This window comes from Hemicordylus capensis, chromosome 2, assembly GCF_027244095.1.
Source record: "Hemicordylus capensis ecotype Gifberg chromosome 2, rHemCap1.1.pri, whole genome shotgun sequence".
Classification (NCBI taxonomy): Eukaryota; Metazoa; Chordata; class Lepidosauria; order Squamata; family Cordylidae; genus Hemicordylus; species Hemicordylus capensis.
The window spans coordinates 209,017,498-209,029,968 of NC_069658.1; the positions used below are offsets into that span (position 1 = coordinate 209,017,498).

A 12,471-nucleotide genomic window follows, 5' to 3' on the forward strand; every position below is an offset into this window, starting at 1 on the left:
CTGCTTACCCCTGCTTCTAGTTCATTTGTGAATAAATGAAAAAGCACCGGTCCCAGTTCAGATCCCTGGGGGACCCCACTTCTTACTTCCCTCCATTGTAAAAACTCTCAATTTATCCCTACCCTCTGTTTCCTGTCCTTTAACCAGTTAGCAAACCACACATGTACTTGTCCCCTTATCCCATGACTGCTAAATTTCCTCAGGAGTCTTTGCTGGGGAACTTTGTTGAAAGCTCTTTGAAAGTCCAGGTATACTATGTCAACTTGGATCACCTTGATCCACACATTTGTCGACACTCTCAAAGAACTCCAAAAGGTTTATGAGGCAAGATTTCCCTTTGCAGAAGCCATGATGGTTCTCTCCCAGCAGGGCCTGTTTTTCTATGTGCTTTAGAATTTTATCCTTGAGGATGCTTTCCATCAATTTGCCTGGAACGGATATTAAGCTAACTGGCCTATAATTTCCCAACTTGCCCCTGGATCCCTTTTTGAAAATCGGTGTTACATTGGCTACTTCCCAGTCCTCTGGTACAGAGCCTGATTGCAGGGATAAGTTATATATTTTAGTAAGGAGGTCGGCAATCTCACATTTGAGTTCTTTGAGGAGTCTTGGATGGATGCTATCCAGCCCTGGTGATTTGTTAGTTTTAGTTTTTCCAGATAGTTTAGATCATCATCTCTTGTCACTTCTATCCGATTCAGTTCTTTAGCCTCCATCCCCGAAAAGCCTTTTGTTATCCCCCTTGATACTTTTAGCTAAATGTTCCTCAAACTCTCTTTTTGCCTCCCTTATTGTCCTTGCATTTCTTTTGCCAGTGTTTGTTCCTTTCTGTTCTCACCTCCAGCCTCAGAGGAAAGATGTCACTTGTGGAATTCAACTTGTGGAACTCTCTGCCACAAGATGTGGTGACAGCCAACAACCTGGATGGCTTTAAGAGGGGTTTGGATAACTTTATGGAGGAGAGGTCTATCATCAGCTACTAGTTGGAGGGCTAAAGGCCACCTCCAGCCTCAAAGGTTGGATGCCTCTGAGTACCAGTTGCAGGGGAGTCACAGCAGGAGAGAGAGGGCATACCCCTTTCAACTCCTGCCTGTGGCTTCCAGCAGCATCTGGTGGGCAGGAGAGGAGAGCTGGTCTTGTGGTAGCAAGAGCAAGCATGACTTGTCCCCATAGCTAAGCAGGGTCTGCCCTGGTTGCATATGAATGGAAGACTTGATGTGTGAGCACTGGAAGATATTCCCTTAGTGGATGGAGCTGCTCTGAGAAGAGCAGAAGGTTCCAAGTTCCCTCCCTGGCTTCTCCAAGATAGGACTGGGAGAGATTCCTGCCTACAACCTTGGAGAAGCCGCTGCCAGTCTGTGAAGACAATACTGAGCTAGATAGACCAATGGTCTGACTCAGTATATGGCAGTTTCCTATGTTCCTATGCACTGTGCGAAACAGGATGCTGGACTAGATAAGCCTTCTTGGGCCTGATCCAGCAGGGCTCCTTCTATGGTCTTCATTTGGGCAGTCGGGAAGTGAAGTGACTCTTGATTTTCCCTTTGTTTTCTTCTCACCAACCTCCTCATTTTAAAACTCTTCTGAAGTTCAGAGTGTCTGTGCTATACGTCCTTGGTGATTTTCTCTTCACACATGCTGAATTTGATCACACTGTGGTTGGCCATTGTTCCCTAAAGGTTCCACGACACTGACATCTCACACCAGGTCCTGGGCGCCACTCAGGATTAAGTCCAAGATTGCCTTCTCTCTGGTTGGTTCCATGACCAACTGTTCTAGAGCAGAGTCATTCCGTGTATCTAGAAATCTGGCCTCTTTGTCATTACTTGCATGTGAATTTACCCAGTGTATGTGTGAGTGATTGAAGTCCTCCATTATTACAGCTCTGTCTCTCTTTGATGCTGCCCTGATTTCCTTCTGCAGCTCCCAATCACTCTCAGTGTTTTGATCAGGAGGGCAAGAGCAGGCCCCTAGTATCACACTTCCTTTCAGGCTTTGTATTGTCACCCAAAGTTTCCAAGGAGGACTCTGGTCTTCCTACATTACCTAGCTTGTTCGATTCAACCCCTTCTTTAAATTATAGTGCTACTTCCCCTGTCCTTTCTATAGAGTTTATATCCAGGGATAACCGTGTCCTACTGGTTCTTACCATTCCACAAGATTTCCATTATGCCCAGCTCCATCTCTGTTTTCTTTAGCAACTAAGCACTCCAGCTTGCCCATCTTGGCTCGGAGGCTTCTGGCATACAAGCACCTACAGGCTGAATCTTGTACCTGGTGTGTGGTATCTTGCTCCTCTTGGCCATTTGGTCTCTTTGACTAGCTGGCACATCCTTCTGTTAGCTCTTTACCTGGTTCTGTTCTGTCCCCTTCTGGTTTATCTGAAGCATCCACACCCTTGCACCTTAAGGGATGGCATTTACCAAAGGGATGGCAACTGTCCAGCTCCTGTCGGCAATCCCCCAGGCGTCACTTTAAAAGCTGCTCTGCAACCTTTTTTTATTTTAAGTGCCAGCAGTCGGGTCCCATCTTGGTTCAAGTGGAGCCCAACTCTTTTGCACAGGCTCGTCTTGCTCCCAAATGTATCCTAGTGCCTAATGTTTGGAACGTCTGAGGGTGTTGGGGGTGGGAGGCACTGCTTTGCAGTGGTTCTGCTCCTACCTCACAGGCAGATTCCAGATGGTGTCTCTTGGAGACGGTTGTTCTTCAAAATCTGAACTTTTGTATGGTGAAACCGCTGGGAGAAATCATTGGGAGATTTGGTGCAGCTGTAGGTGCTGACACCCAAATCTATTTCTCCAAGTTAGCATCATCAAGAGAAGGCATTACCTCCCTAAATGCCTGCCTGGAGGCCAGAGTTCCCTCTAAGAGAGATTCCCAGATGTTGTTGACTACAACTCCCACACTCCCCAGCTGCAATGGCTTTTGTTTGGGAATTGTGGGAGTTGTAGTCAACAACATCTGGGAATCCCTGTTAGAGGGAACACTGCTGGATGGGGATGTGCCCAGAACCAGGGCCGGATTAAGCTAGTGTGGGGTCTGTAGCATATGTTATAAAGGGGCCCTAATTTTTTTTTTAAATGCACATAAATATTAAAACGTAAATTATTTACTTGCATAGTAAATTTATTTGCTATATTTTGGAGTATGGGAGACCAAGCCACAAACTCACACTTACTGCAACAACAGTGAACATTTATATACTGTTTTTCAATCAAAATTCTCAAAGTGGTTTACATAGAAAAATAAAGAGAAAAAAAGAGAAAAATAAAAATAAAGAAAAATGCTTCTCTGTCTCCAAAGGGCTCACACTCTAAAAAGAAAAATGTGGTAGGCACCAGCAACAGCCACTGGACAGATTCTGTGCTGGGCCTTCTCTTAAAACACACATTTAGCAGACAAGGGATATTTTATCTAACATGGACCAAATAAAACAGGTAAAGTTCTAACTTTAATTCCCAGTTGGAAGCCGGGTGTGTGGGGCCCTCAAAAACTCGGGGCCCCTAGCAAATGCTACTACGTTAATCCGCCTCTGCCCAGAACCGCTCCTCTGCGTTTCAGAGCCGGTGGGGGTGCTCCCTTAAGGGCAGGGGAGGGTGCACTTGCCCCTCCCGCTGCATTTCCGGCTAAAGCAACAGGCTGGCTACCCTGAAAAAAATTTGTGTGCAAGGAAAGACTGCCTCTAAGCATAGAGGTTCTATGTTGCCATCATATAGATCATCTTTTTCTCCATCTTTCTGTGCTGCCTTCGTGTGTCTATAGTAAGACAGATCAAACCTGATTTTCATACCCAATAACTGCCAATCCAGCCTTCCACTGCATACTTCGGAAACCCCGTTGCATTTTGTGCAACAGTCTCTCTTAGTTCTCTGGGGAAACTTGTCATACTAGACTCTCTCTGTCCTGCGTGGTGTCTTTGAAGAACCAGGTTCTATTAAGTCTCTGCACTTTCTTCCTAGAGAAGTCATAGGAAGCGGCTGTATACCGAGTCAGACCCTTGGTCCATCTAGCTCAGCATTGACTACACAGACAGGCAGCGGCTTCTCCAAGGTTGCAGGCAGGAGCCTCTCTCAACCCTATCTTGGAGAAGCTGCCAGGGAGGGAACTTGGAACCTTCTGCATGCAAGTGCTCTTCCCAGAACAACCCCAGGGGAATATCTTACAGTGCTCACATATCGTCTCCCATTCAACTCCAAACCAGAGCAGATCCTGCTTAGCAAAGACAATTCGTGCTTGCTACCACAAGCCCAGTTCTAGACCAGTCGTCTAGGCTTCTGGGACCTTCCCATTTAGATTAAACAAAAAACAAAAACGACTACTTTCCCAAAGTGTTTCCAGCATCCTAGAGCTGCACTGCAGCCAGGGTGGACAGAGCAAAACCCCACTGGAGCAGGGGCAGAATGGGGTGGTTTGGGGGTGCAGTTGAGATTTGCACCCGCAAATCACCCCATTCTGCCCCTGCTCCAGTGCCAGAACAGTGGTGGCGGCGGGAAGGGGGAAGCCTACCAAAAATGTGTGAAACTGAGAGCTCTTCCAACTTAAGAATCCAAAGCCCGCTCATGTGGGTTGCACCACCTTTGTTCATCAGAGGTAGACTGTCCCTGTATGTGGAGGTTCCACTTTAGCCCTCATTACCAGAAGCCCTGCCAGGCAGCAGGGCAAGAAGGCAGCAGCCATCCCCCCTAGCAACTGGTCTTCTGAGGCAGAGTGCCTCTGAACTGGGAGGTTCTGTGCATGAGCCAAAAGGATACCTCCCGAGCTTCACGCCTGAGCAGGACTTGGGTTTTCCAAATGCCTCAAGAACGCCCCAGGCGCTAGAGCAGGCGTTCCCAACCCGGGGCTCTCCAGCTGTTGATGGACTACAACTCCCATCATCCCCAGCGACAATGGTTCATCAACATCTGGAGGGGCCCCAGGTGGGGAACCCCTGCTCTAGAGCCCAGGGCCTCTTCTGCATCTCAGCTGCACATTGAGCTGGATCAGCCATTCATCCTGCCAGGCACGCAGGCCAGGCAGAAAAGCGCCTTCTCGATCCGACCTCCGAGGCTTCCTCCTTCGCGGAGGCGCCGCCGGGGCACTTTGGCAGCTGCGCGCGGCCGGAGGGGCACCACAGAGCCGCCCTCCCCGCTTCCTCGCGCGCCGCTCCAAACCTGGACTCCCCTGCGCTGGTGCTGGCGGAGAAGTCCTGCAGCAAGGCTGGGCTTCCAAGGGCCGCGCGGCTGGCAGGCAGGCAGGGAGCGAGCAGCGGAGTCTCTGTGGCGCAATCGGTTAGCGCGTTCGGCTGTTAACCGAAAGGTTGGTGGTTCGAGCCCACCCAGGGACGCTCCGTTTTTCCTCCTCCGCCCAGCAGCCAAAGCCCAGCGGGTCCTTCTCCGGGCAACGGTGAGGGCGCAAAGACGCGAATGGCGGAAGGAGCGAGGTGCCGCCGAAGTGGAGGGCTCCAGAGAGAGCAGAGTGCCCTGGGCTTGACTGCCCTGCCCGTGCGTCTCGGACGGGGTGGCGGCGGCCGGCGAGGGAAGAAGGAAAGCCCAGCCGGGCAACCCGAGGCCCCCTTTCAAAGCCGGACTGTCTGTCTGTGACCTGAGCTTTAGAGCGCGGGGAGAAATCTCAGGGGGGAGATGCAGAGGCGTAACTAGGGAAAACGGCGCCCGGGGCAAGCACTGAAATTGCACCCCCCACCCCACCCCGCCACGCTCCCCCCACCCGGCCGCCCCCGGAAATATGGAAATGTGTCACAGCCATAGTCAAATGTGGGTCGTGGGCTGCATCCGTGCAAGTATACTGGGACAGGAAAAAGGAACCATGAGGCTACAAGGCTCTTTAGAAATATATATATTTTAAAGAAATGTCTTGCATACCAACAGCCTAAGTTTGCAGTCCTCATGGCCAGAAAATAAATGCTTTTAAACATAGTAATAGGTTTGGTGTCCCAAAATGGAAAAGACAAGACAGGTATTCTAGTCTTTTCCATCATAGATATTCTAGTCTATTCAAGATTTATGCTTATATTATAATAGAGACTTAAATTATAATAGACATATATTCTAGTCTATTATAGATATTCTATGTTTATTAATTCTATAATAATGTCTATTTGTAGCACACTTTACGTTGGTTGTATTCCTGGGAAACTCAATGGCCACATTCAGCCACCATTATTTGAGCCATGATCTCCCCTCCTCTTTCTGCTTCCCTCTCATACACAGTCTTAATAAATAACCTCCTGGTTTAATTAAATCACCGTTTGCCTATGCACCTGAACAGCAAAACTGAGGTTTGGGCCCTTCATATACCAGAATTGCAAACTACACTGTGTGATCCTAGTTTGGAGGGCTTACTCAGCAGTTTATTGGATGTAAGCTGTGAATGTGAAGGCATCCAATTGGATTGAACGTAAGGGCAAGTTATGGTTTGATTACGTAGGAAGCTGTCTACAGAGTCAGATATTGGTCCACCTAGCTCACTATTGCCCACACTGACTGGCAGCAGCTCTCCAAGGTTTCAGGCAGGAGTTTCTCCCAGCCCTACCTGGAGGTAGGGATTGAACCTGGGATCTTCTGCATGTTATTTGCAATTACATCTGACTTGCTTGAAATAAATACACATAAATAAATACCCCCCAACATACATCTGACTTGCTTGAAATAAAAACACAGGCAAATCAAAAAGATCATGAATAAGTAGGGGTGAGATTTTTCTTTGCTTTAAAAAAGCCTTCCCAATTTCCTCTTATTTTTAAAACTCTCTCAAAGGGAAATATAAGTTTAATATGTAAAACAAAATACACATTGAATGAAAAACCGTGATTAACTTTTTAAAAACTATTAAGTATGTAATTAGAAGGATTCCATTACATTAAGATACCAATTTCTTTAAAGCCAGAAATAATACCTACTGAAACTTTAATTATTTAAACAAGGAGAGAAAAAGGCATGTCATCTTCCCTAACAAAGATTAAAATCAATTTAATTGGTTCTCCACTGCCTTGACATGATTCTCACTGTGAGTCAAGCAACCAAAAAGGGAAATTAATATCGCAGCTGTTAATCAAGTGATATTTGTGCACTCTATCTTATTAAAGCTACAGGGGCAGAAAGAAAAACTTCCCATTGCTACTTTTTGGACCAATTTGTTCACACTGTATTAAATGGGATTTCCCCCCCTTCAAAAATATAGATGCTGTACTTATGTTTTGGAGACAGAATATCTACAATATGCACAAGGCACAAATGAACAAGGCTGAAAATGTTGTAGACTGTATGTTGCTAATAAAAATCTGCTATAAAGAATAAACCTAGTATTAATCCAGACAGACTGAACATTATTCAAAAATTATATTAATGAGTTCCAAATTAAATTTGCCACCCCACCCGCCCATGCTAAGGGATGATCCAGAAGTTGTAATTATTAGCAGAGCTGCAAAGATCTTGTGTACTAGTACTACTAGTTTCCTTTTGCAATCCCACCTCTGCAAAAGAAAACTCATGCATGCAAGCCAGGAGAGAGACTTGTGGCTCCACTTGCATGATTCCCCAGAAACACAATGCAAGCCAGGAACTCACACAATGCAAGCCAGGAGAGCGCCACTGGCTCCACTTGCAGGCAGCTACCCTCAGTTGGGGGGGGGGGAGCCTGCTATGCAAAGCACAGAAGAGCTAAAAGGAGGAGGTTATGCAAGGGAGTCGGGACATTCTATGCAAAGCACAGAAGAGCTAAAAGGAGGAGGTTATGCAAGGGAGTCGGGACATTCTATGCAAAGCACAGAAGAGCTAAAAGGAGGAGGTTATGCAAGGGAGTCGGGGCATTCTCTCACACACAACACACATGGGGGAGAGAGAGATTTGAGCAATGAAACTTACTTTGTTAATGCAGAAGCAGAAGAATAAAATGCAGCCAGAGGGCAGTGTGGTGGGCAAACGGCAGGCAGGCCGAGTCAGAGAAGGTCCCCAGCAGCAGCTGCGCTCTCAACTAAACCAAGCTACTCCGCTCCACTCCTCGTGCGCGCAGCAAGCAGGGAGGGAGGAACTGAGACAACCAGCATGGTCGGCATGTGTTCTCGGGCAGTCAATGGGAGCTCCCGCCCGCCGGAGAGCTCCGTAATGAGGAAAAAAATCACAAAAAAATTCTTTTTTGCCAAAGGCAGGGGATTGGCGGGGGCACTTTTTGGCGCCCCCTGCCAAGTGGCGCCTGGGGCACGTGCCCCCCCTGCCCCCCTATCGTTACGCCCCTGCACTCCCCTTGAAAGAGCGCTGGTGGACCCACTCTGGTTTGGGAAGCTCAGGGCGAGGCAATGGTGGCCGGAGGTCCTTTTGCGCGGCTTCGGCTAGCGCGCCAGCAGCATTCCCTTTCACGAGAAGGCAGACCCGGCCACAGTCACCCACGCCCTAGTCAGGGCACGGCTGGATTACTGTAATGCGCTCAACAAGGGGCTGCCCTTGAAGGATATCTGGAAACTGCCCCTAGTGCAAAGTGCGGCAGCTAGGGTTTTATCCAGAGCTGCCGGCTGGGATCATATGGTATTGTTTTAATTGTGTTTTTGTGTTACTGAGGTGCATCTCAGTAATTTTGGAGCCTTTGGAGCACACACCCTGTCCCCTGCTCTGCTGCAAGTTAAGCATCACCCCCCTACACACACCATACGCAGTATTTTTTATCACGGGGGTTCTTGAGGGTACAAACAACAACTAAACTCACAATAATGTCAGGGTATAAAACAGGCATATTGGTGCAAATCTGCATTAGCAGACACATTTCAACATGCAACCTAAAGTCTTCCAAACATGCAACCTAAAGTTTGCAAAGTCTTCCAAACATGCAACCTAAAGTCTTCCATTTCTTGCTCCACTCCCCCCTCTGTCTCTAAAGCAGAGGTCATGCCCGGTGCCCAGCACAGGTCACAGTCACGCTTGGCCGCCTGGAATAGTGTGGCCCAGGAGAGACTAAAGAGGATTTGGGGAGGCCCCGGGCTATGGCGTCCCTGGGCTTCAGCCTGCAAGTCCAGGGGTAAGAGCACCTCTGGGGGCAAGCCTCAGTAAAATGTCCATTTTGTTAATGAAACTGCTCCTGGGGTGATTGGTGAAACACCCCTAAATGCATCCGGGCTTTGTGTGGGGAATTAGCAAGCTGGGGTGGAGCAGCCCCACATCAGAATAAATCTGTGCAACGTTCTCGTCCCAGGAAATGAACTGATAGAGAGCAGGTTAAGATTCAAAAATAAAAATAAGTAAGGTTTTATTGGAGGGTAGGGGTAAAGGGGAAAGAAATGTTATGCTACCAATGGTTGGGCATGGGGAGGAGGGGTGAAAATGAGAGAGAGAGAGAGAGAGAGAGAGAGAGAGAGAGAGAACACACGAAAAATGGAAAGGAGGTGGGTGAGCTTTGTGTGTGCATGTTTCTTTTCCCCACCTCATCCTTTTATTACAAACCATTAACTCTTCCCTACGTGTGCGGCGCACGTGTGTCAGCAGCGGAAGTTACTTCCGCTTTTCTCAGTCAAGAAGGGGGCAGGGGCGGCAGGGAGGAACGCTGCCGCCCCGAAAATTTCACTTAAAAAATGGAGCGCCCGAGGGGGGAAAGCGGCAGGAGGGGTAAGTACAACCCACCCACCCCTGCCCATAAAGCGACACTCCCTCCGGGGTCGAACCACCAGTCCGGGCCACTTGCAAACTGGTTCGCAAGCCTCTCACATGGCCTGCAGACCGGTTCATGCACATCCCTAACCAGCACCAGACCCACGACCTGCAAGCCTGTGGACAAACCAACCAGGGTTAGCTTTTAAATGATTCCCAAGGATCTCAAAGCAACCACCAGGCTGCAGAGCTAGGCTCACTTCCTTGGGAACCGTCCGATTTAATCCGTGTGTGTGGCTTGGAGTTAGCCTGGTTACACAGGCTGCTACCAAGTCCTGTTGGTGCTTTCCAAAAGGAGCTGTTGGGATGCCATGTTCCCTGGTTGCTTGGGTGGCCCTGTGGAGCCTGGAGAAGGGCATGGCATCCCAGGGGGGTTGAGAGGGCCAGGCAGGGAGAGGGGCAGGAAACAGCTCCAGGGAGGCAGCGAGGTGGGGTGGGGCAGGAAACAGGCAGCAAGGGCTGGAAGTCGGCTGGAAGCCCTGTCCGCTCTGCATGGGGGTATTTAAAGACCAGGCAGCTGGTGGTGAGTAGAGGAGCCAGGAGTTCCCGAGGAGGAGAGAGAACAACTGGCTGAATGCAGTATGCCAGGAGGAGGACTCAGGGGACAAACTCACCTCCTTCCCTGGCTGTTCCCGAGGCTGGCCTTTTTTTGGTGCTGCTGCCCCAGTCCTTCCGGAGTCCAAGAAGGGCTAGGAGCTCACCCCGGCCCCTGGGAGTCTGGCAGGAACCCTGAACAGCTTGGGCCCATGGAGAACGCGATACTTCTCATGGTCTTGATATTTGGCCCCTGTCTGTATCTTGATATTTGGCCCCTAAAAACAGGCTCACCTGTTTTTGAAGACCTTTGGGCACGCGGCGAAGGCCGCTTTTCACCCTGCCTAGCGCGATTCGCCTTTCTTGTACTAGGCTAGCAGTACTCGCTGCAAGGCAATCATTCCTAGAGTGTCCCTCCAGCCCGCAATTATAACAAAAGCACCACTGGGCATTGGGCATTGGGCTTGGGTCGACCGACTGGTGGAGCTTTGGGATCTTCTTGCCTCACCTTGCCTAGCCTTTTCTGGTAGCTGACTCCTCTAATAACCTGCCCGTGGCTCCTTCAATATTAGGAGGCTGGTCTTCTACCCTTTTAACCTCCTCAGCAGATAGCCTCTCAGCATTTCCTGATTCCATGGAGTGGCGTGCAGGGCCAGATCTTCTTGGCAGCTTTCCCAGCTGCTTAACTCTCCTCTGGTCATTCACTTCTTTCTCTTCTCCGTGGCGCTTTCCAGATTACACGCTACCACAGTGTCACAGCATGTCCCTTAAGTGTGCTTAGACACTGCCTGCACTGTAAGCAAGATGCTGTTCACATTTCCGATGCCTTCTTTCAGATGTTGTTGCTCTGCTGTAGCCCTGTAACACCACATGTGCATTGCAGAAAAATAGCTGTATGTCCCTGTTGTCGCTTACAATGGATTTCAACTGCTAACGGATTTCAACTGATTTTGCCCCTGCTAATTTTGCAAAGAGGCACCTTTTAACATGGTGATTCTCTTTATTTAGCAGGGGGATTCTCTTTATTTAACTGGCCCTCTCCACACCCAGCACAGAACCTCCAGTGGCTGGTGCTGGTGTCTACCTTATGTTTCTTTTTAGATTGTGAGCCCTTTGGGGACATGGATCCATCTTGTTTGTTTGTTATTTCTCTGTGTAAACTGCCCTGAGCCATTTTTGGAAAGGTGGTATAGAAATCTAAATAATAACAACAACAACAACAGTGGTTTGAATTTGGCACACAAAACGTTGCAGTTTGCACTACTTTTTGCATTGTAAGCCTCACTATCTGGAAACAACCAATATTGCCTAACTGAGTACAATAGGTATTGCTGAAGCATTAAAAATATCCAAACGATCCTTCAGTTTGAGTTGAATAAACAGAAGCTCATCCCAGCACCTACAGATGAATTGTCTGGCTAACCGTACCGCTGGGTTTTCCAGCATCTGTGTCTTTTTCTCCATCACTTTCCTCCAGCAGCTATTTAGTCTTCTCAGATATTCCAAACATCTCTCTGTAGGTTTCTGGAAAGTCTCTAGAAACAGAACATAGAGCTCAATTGCATAAAACAACACTCCTCTGCAGTAGCAGTAGCTCCTGTATTTCAGGCTTCATTCAGTGCTGATGATAACAAACTTTCTAGTAATTTTCTTTCTTCCCTTCAGGAGATATCTCTGGGTCCCCTCACAATTGCTGTTTCTGCAGCTTCCAAATGCCAAAGTCCACCTCATCTGTTGGTTTTGGTATTAAGCCAGAGGAACGCTTGCATTTGAAGGAGGTACGCTCATAGTCAGTGGCAGCCTCGTTCGCCTTTATAACATGTTCCACCACCACGCTATGTACCCCTTCGGGTATATTGAACATAAGCATAGACAGACTGTGGTTGGCCCTCAGGGGATAAAACCAGGTTCCCTTTGTGGGGGAATGTAGGGGAAGTATCACCTGGCTGGTCCTCTATAGAAGGAGAACTACTAGAGGAACCAGGGACTTCCCCTGCTCCCCAGGGACAGGCCTCCCATTTGCCATTCAGCTTACTCTTTTTGCATTCCTTTCTCAGCATTCTAGCTGCACAGACCTTACTGTACTCACAAATAACATTACCTTGCATTCTCTTAAATCCTGTAACAGCTCCATACTCTCCGAAAGCAAATTTTAATTCCTCTTCAGTGGTCGCTGGTTGAATCCCCCAGTCTAACTGAACAGTTTGGATCAAACTCACTGGGAATTAATCTATGAAGCAGAGAGAGAGAGTGTGTGTGTATTTGCTTTTCAACACTAATCTGCAACCAGTAGGTGTCACTGTCTCTG

At 48.4% G+C, this 12,471-nt stretch overlaps 1 non-coding gene across 1 annotated transcript; it reads left to right on the top strand.

Annotated features, from left to right (window-relative positions):
* Positions 1-5,249: 5,249 nt before the first annotated feature.
* On the top strand, positions 5,250-5,323 carry TRNAN-GUU (transfer RNA asparagine (anticodon GUU)). Its single transcript has one exon. It is a non-coding gene; the product is annotated as a tRNA-Asn (tRNA).
* The last annotated feature ends 7,148 nt before the right edge of the window (positions 5,324-12,471 follow it).